The sequence below is a fragment of the Bidens hawaiensis genome, unplaced genomic scaffold, assembly GCF_021521415.1.
Source record: "Bidens hawaiensis isolate Kalapana, Puna unplaced genomic scaffold, B.hawaiensis_p1.1 tig00035030_1, whole genome shotgun sequence".
In the NCBI taxonomy this organism is placed as follows: domain Eukaryota; kingdom Viridiplantae; phylum Streptophyta; class Magnoliopsida; order Asterales; family Asteraceae; genus Bidens; species Bidens hawaiensis.
The window spans coordinates 72,621-80,329 of NW_027496078.1; the positions used below are offsets into that span (position 1 = coordinate 72,621).

At 32.9% G+C, this 7,709-nt stretch overlaps 1 pseudogene; it reads right to left on the bottom strand.

Annotated features, from left to right (window-relative positions):
- Positions 1–5,418: 5,418 nt before the first annotated feature.
- On the bottom strand, positions 5,419–6,964 carry LOC143586863 (scarecrow-like protein 18 pseudogene; annotated as a pseudogene).
- Positions 6,965–7,709: the final 745 nt, after the last annotated feature.

Here is a 7,709-nt window from a genome sequence, read left to right on the forward strand (position 1 = left end):
TATGTGTTTTGTTTTGTTTTGTTATATTTAATGAAGTCCATTTTTACATTTTCGTGTTATGTATTTTTATTGGTTATATTTTACCCCCACTAAGTTAAATGTCTGAATCCGCCACTGGTCCCGACCACCTCCATTGTTGTCCCTACTTTATATCAACCATCACTAATGCGTATATCCGCCATATAAATATATCATGTGAATCTATTTTGGTATGTTTTTTTAAAAATCACTTATTTTAACCTGACTCCATTTCGACCAAAACCAATTTTGACCCGAACATAAATACTATTTTTTATAGACAGCACGTTTTGACCTAAACTATTTGTCTCAGAACACATTTTGACTCGGACTGTTCTGACCAAACCCTTTTGATCAACCCGCCTAGTTTATCATAATTAAAATAATGTGGTGTTTGTATATTAATTTGTATGAACAATGAGTTCATGTGAAGTTCCGATGGGCAAAAGGAAGTTGAAAAATAGAAGGTGAAAGATTGAGTTGCATGGATATATGCGTAGACAAAAGACACATCACACATGGGTGTGTGTAAGTGTAAGCATGTGAATGACAGTGCCTTGCGTGCGGAATCTTACATTTGCAAGTAAACCAACATATCAATTGTCAGTAAACTACCATGCCTCACACCCCTATCTACATTCAATCATGCAACCTATGTCTTTCTTTCGTAAATCAATTATACACACATGTGTGTGTATTAATACACATAGTACCTTTTTTTAAAAGGACGAAATATGTTTTTTATTAAAAAGATACTTCCAGCCAGAAGCAAAGAGCCAAAAAGCTAGGCTAAATCTTTTAACTTGCTAAAGAAAAAGAAAAAGAGAAAGAGGTCAGCATTTACCATCTTTTAGCTCTATGTTTCCAAAACGTTGCAATTTGTTGTTGAAAAGTTTATCACGCTCTCTAGATGCCAACACGATGTTAAGAAAACTATATGTAGAGTGTTGAGGAGTTGTTCAGAATTGTTTGTTTGGGAAATTCTGATATCTCCATCACCAAGCTATAATTAAGGGAGCTCGGGGTAGTTTGTACCTAGCACTTGTGTTAATCAAACCCGTCTTTAATTGCAAAGTCACAGGAAGCTAAAAATGATCAAACCCGACTAATCTTGACAATTCCAGTTTCTACCACAACAACAGAGAGTGGGTTTTCAGCAATTAAAATATTCAATAATCGTTTTCGCAATAAGATGCCAGATGAGTATCTCGCGAACAGATTGGTGGTTTACATAGAAAAAAGAAATTGTTGAAACATTTTATTCGGAATCCATAATTGAGGAATTCAAAAATCTTAAAGGTCGTCAAGCTGCTTTGTAATTCTTGTTTTAAGGTACTCACCCTTCCTCTCGGTTCTCGCATTATTATGAATATTTTAGGTCTTTGTTGATTAAAAAATTCTCTAGTTTTTTTAATTTGTTTTTATTGTAAGAAAAATCGTTTGAATGAATGAAAAAAAATAGATATATAGATGTCATATTGTTTGATCCGACCCGAACCGAAACACTGACCCGAACCGAACCACCGACACAAACTGAATCGTCAGCCCGAAAACTTTTGGGTCCGTAACTTCGGTCACCTTCGTGACGACGCCCAAACTTCACCACTTGACACTATTGGTGTAAATTTCACTATTTTCGTCAAAAGATGACATTTTGAGCGTTTAACATCAATGCTTATAAATAATTAATATAAAAGCTAATTTAGTGTTTATTTGCGTAATTACTTGGCAAATTAACCTTAGCATGGACCTTTCTTGCGGGTGATATGGAGTTGATACAAAATTTTAGATGGTGTATAACATTTGATTTTTTATATGGATTTGTTAAACAAATCAGAAGCTCAATATTGATCTCATTTTTAGATTACCGGCCGATTTAATGATATTATATTTGTTTAGATTAAAATACCTGAATATTGAATAAATATAAATAGTATATTTATTTAGAAAAGATCGAACTGAATATTGAATACAACTATACAAGTAATATTAATGAGACACGATTAACGAGAGATCCATGGCGAAGCATCACGAAAGGGACGGGAGCAAAGCAAAGAAGCCCCAATTTTCATGGTCTTGCTTAGGAGACAAGAGGCGTAAATTTAGGCCATCGACAACCCAACATTCAATAATTTATTTATTATTATTCTAAACCACACAAACAACATTATTCTCGTATTAATTTATCACATCTAAATTCTAAAAGAATATACACAATACAGTTTGCACGGATTTGTGTTTTTGTAAACTGCATAACTTGGTATAATGGTATATTGCATGTATCTATCTACCTATACTAATAAAAGAAAATAATTTGGACACATGGCAATCTGTGGTTAATTTTTATTATCAAGTTTCCTCCAAAATCATTCTCTTCTATTGATGGAAAATAAAAAAAAAATTGGTTTTAAATATAGTATTGATTATAAATTCAACATACTATTAATTGGTCAATATCCATTAGTTGAATTACTAATGCCATAAATTATATTTTCTAAACATACTTAATCTAAAAAATATATTAATGTAATAATTACTTGTCATAAATATATATTTTTTATACATCTTTATATTGAAGAAAACTATAATAATTTTTTTAACTTTTTTTTACAAATATTCAGTCTTAAAAATCATAGACAAATTTTTTATTTTTTATATGACTATTGTGATAGTTGAACAACAGCGAGTTTATAAGAATAACATGAAAGCTGTTCAAAAATGAAAATTTGGTATCTTTTTTGTCTATGACTATGTATGGAATGTATAACATTTTTGTGAAAGACTTTAGTTACATATTTCACATCGAAATGGCTCATTGTTTTAAATGATGATTCCAATGGCATTGCTTCATCATTGTATATCGATGGTAGATCAACTCATTCTCGATTTAAAGTTCAAATATATTTGATAATATAAAACGACTATATCTGTAATACATTTTATTTACATAATATAAAGAGGCTTAATTATCTTTTTTTTATTTGTATTAAATTATTCTTTGTAATTTATACATTAATTTATCCCGTGTAATACACGGGTTTCTAAAGCTAGTATATAATATTTGTTACCATGAAAGATGGTTGCAATGTTAAACACATCTATTCTAGGACATAAAAATGAAAAAACTTGTCAAGTTCTTACATGTTCACACTTAGGTATTTGTTACTACGTACGTTGATTTCATTTTTCTCTCTCACAATATTCTTGCAAAAAGGCTAAAAGAAAACTTGTAACTGTAAGATGTTCATACTTATAAAACCATAGAAAATAACAACTAATATCATTTAGGCTGAGGGGTGTGGGGCTTCAACGGGGACGCTAGAGCCCCTCCGCTCGCGCCCCCAGGCGCTAACACCACATCACCGGGGCGCTAACGGGGACGCTAACGGGGCGCTAACGCGAAAAACAATGCAGGCGTGAGCTGGTTAGCGGGAGAAGAGAGAGAGGAGCACACCTTTTGAGGTATTTTGGACCGTTGGGAGCCGAAAAAAACAAAAAAAATATATTTTCTATATAGGTTTACGGAAAAGAGCCGTTGAGCTCATATTAAATTAAAAAAATTATTTTCTTAAACTATAAATATATACCTTTATAAAATATACTTCATTTCACAATTATACACCTTTCCTCCTAAAATCCTCTCAAAACTAACACAAAAAAATGTCGTTGTTTGAATATATTTATAAAAAAATAAAAAAAAAAAATTTTCGCTGGAGCCCCTCCACACCAGGGGCCAGAGCTCCAACAACCCCCTTATCCAGTTTCTCTCTCTGCCACATGTCATAATATTATTGGTTGGAGCTCCCACTAAAGCCCCCATTAAAGCCCCCCACACCCCTCAGCCTTAGTTATAAGTCTATGTATATAATTAAATTGAGGTTTTCTAAAGAATATAAGAAATGCAAATGTTCTTAGGGTATCTATGCATCTAATTGATTTACCTTGCCCCTCATCATTAATTAATCATTAATCATTAATGAGTCCTCCATTTGTCCCAGTCAAAATGTCTTAGTTTGAAAAACGCAAAGTTTAAGATATATTAAATTATTATTTTACTTACCAAATGACAATAATTTCCTTGGAAATTAGGTCCATTAATATTGTTTATTAATGTTAGTTGTGTGTTTTTAAAGGTAAAATTGAAAATTGACTAATAAATTTTAAAAGTTGATATTTGTAATATGACAAATAAAAAAGAAAATTTGAACATTTTTAATAATACGGAGTATAATTCTTATTCAAGTAGATCACATGTTGGTTAATTAATTTAAACTAGTTACAGATAATTTAAGCTATGTCGCCTACTCAGCTAATAAAATTCTAACAATATATATAGTGATTCGAATTTAAATATTATTTCATTATATATTGCGAAATATTTCATGAAGAGTAAAGTTAATTACATAAAATAGAACTGACATGAAACTTGTTCCTCGTATCTAACACGTTTCTAACGCAATTTGGTGTCACAACTCTATCAATTTTTTTAATAAGTTTAATTATTCGTGTTATACTATAATTTAGTTAGCATTTTATGACTTTAATTAATATGATGATATTAGAACTATAAACAAACCAAACGTCTAGAGAACTCTTCAGCTAGTAGTTCATTTATCTTCGTTCATTTTAATAATGAAAGACTATTAAAAAGAAATTATGCTCGATTAACTAAATAAACAAATTAATACATACAATGGTTGTGTTAGCTCAACTATATATATTTTTAACCGTTCGATAATGTGATCATTACATCCGTTTAAATTCATTAATAGTTGTTTGTTTATTAGAGGTTTTTAGTATTTCTAATAGCTTTTACATTTAAACAAAACTTTTAACTATAAAACAAAGAATATATGTGTGTTTGGTGATTAATTTATACGTAAAATTAATATATAAATATAAATAAGATAAAAATCAACAAAAACTTGGTAGCCATATCAAACTTTTAACACTTACCAAACCTTTGTTTGATTGATCAGTTCAATTCGTTTATAGCTCTAGTTAATATATATTTATAAGTATGTTTCTATATTGTATATATCTCACTTATTTAAGTCCACTTCCCAGTTGAAAATGGTCAAGTAGTAGATTAGGTATTTACACTGGATTAGGTTTTACACAATCTCTCCTACTTATATATACACACACTATAAACACCTCCCTAGTACGTGTTTGTCACTCTACACACAAATAATTCATTATTTTCAACTCCAAAGACAATAATATTAGAAGGTCAAGTTCCAAAGACATGTTTCATGCAAACAACATAGTACGGTGAGTTCACTAGGGTTGTTTGATAATTAGGGTTTCCTCATATAGAACAAATTATGCACATAGTTTAATGTGTCCTGTGTGTGTATAGGTACTGTGTATCAGTGTATGTTTAGGTAGGTATGCTGTAGGCAAGCATGTAATGTAAGATTATTATATTATTACAAATGATGATATTTAATGCCAAGAAGATAGAGAAAAAAGGGGTTGATTCTGCCAACCCAAAAAGAAACAATCATTTACAACCTCAAGATTATAACCTTGAGATGGATAATGAAGTCTCAACAACAGTTTAGCTTGCGTAAGTGCAAACGGACTTAACGAAACGTTTTCGAATCCCGCAATTCGCATCATCATCTCCCACGATAGAAACCGCTCGTGTCTCGCTCTCCGGTGTTGGCCTTCGGCCGCCACAATATCCGCAATCTCCCTCCCGAACCACACCTGCTCCACCTCCGCCCGTTCTCGGCTGTTCGGTGGCAGCGTCGCTTCAAGCGACTCGAACACGGCCGTGTAATAGTTCAAAGCTTCATTGAATCTTGAAATAAAGATTGAATTGTTGTGGTTGGCTTCGTTTTCGGCTAATGTCACAACTTTCGGGTTCATGGATTTGATCTTTCTTAATAATAAGCAGAGTTTATCTCGGTTAATAAGAAACCGGTGGAGGTAAAGTACGCAGTTAACCGCGAGGGTTTCGTTAGGGAGGATGAGGACCGCGGACAGGCGGTTGATGATGGCGTCTATGGTTTCGGCTTCATCATTAATATTATTATTATTATCATTGTTGTTGTGAGGAAGTAAAAGGGGATAGAACCGGAATGTGAGACCGAGCGAGTGTGCGAATTTGGCGAGACGGTCTCCGGTGATTCGGAGGTGGTTTATATTAGTCCCGGTGGCGGTAATGCGAAGGGTGGGAAGCGGATGGCGGTCGGCGATTGCTTGCATCAATGGCGGCCATTGGAAGCCGTGCATGATGTCAAAATCCAAAATGTGAATATTATTGTGATGGGATTGATCAATGGCTTCCAAGATTGCTTGATTAGCAGTGAGGTGACTGAATCTTATAAATGGGGTTACTTGGTTCAAAGACAAATATGATGCGTGCAGACTTGTATCATCTTGTTCAGTAATAATATTATTAATGGGTGGTTGGTGGAGGCGGAGGGATAAGGCTTTGGCGAAAGAGTGGATTAATCTTTCGGATGAGTCACCAGAGGGTGAAGAATTGGCGGAGAGGATGGTGGTGATACGGTGGGCGGCGGTGAAGTTAGTCTGAGATATGTACCGTGCGCAGGTTAAGAGTAGCTGACGCTGGTGGTTTTGCTGTAACTCTCCGGCCACCGGTGGATCTGACTGTAAGTGTTGGGCTAATTCTTGACTTTGTTGTTGCTGATGATGTTGCGAACAAGATGTTGAACCCAACATTTAAAGATACTTTGTATACTTGAATATTGAATCTTGGAGTTATGGTTTTAACCTAGAGTAGAAACCCTAAAACCTGCATATTACAGATCTGGCATAACAGTGGAAGGAGATGTGTGGAAGCTGAAGGAATATATAGATATACATATATATATATATATATATAACAATGACATTTATATGAACACAAAATCTAAGTTGGAGAGAACTGGTGAAAATTTGTGGCTACACTATGCTCTTTCTTCTTACCTGATATCTACAGTTGCATGTTTATAAAGTACTATGCAATAATTTCTCTGTAGATTTAGACTGTATGTGTGTATATAATAATTAATACTTACATGTTTTTGTACGTATATGTGCACATGCAAAACAAGAAAATCGATTAACCACTTTATTTTTAATGTATAATATAAAGTTGAACATAAATGTCTGATAATAATTGAAGTCTCCTTTCAAAAAGATAGGATCTGAAAGAAAAATGAGTGTGTGAGTATTTTTCGAAAATAAGAAGTAAAGAAATCTGTGTCGATGTTCTTTACATTGTTGACCTAGGGTTGACTTTAGGGTTAATCACTGAATTCAACTCTTTTTCCTATGGTCAAATGTCCAACAATGTTTCATGTGTTTTTATGAGATAAGATTGCAAACAAAACTTCATTGCTACTGCCTATCTATGTCATAGTGAAATTTGTTAATTTAGGAGCTCAACATGCATATATACATATATATTGCCTTTCATAATTGAAATAATATTATGAATCATGATTGACTTGTTACACTTTTCAATATTCAATATTCGATCTCGTTACGTATAGTAGGTTTATTGTTTGAAAATAGTCCGGATATATTTTCAAATTGTGTGCTGAGACTTTCTAAAGAGTGATTTTATTGTACTCTACATATATATTATATCGGATAATTTAGATAAACATGTACCGTATTCGTATAACAACATTACATAAAACATACCAAATACCTTTCTTACGTATACAAGG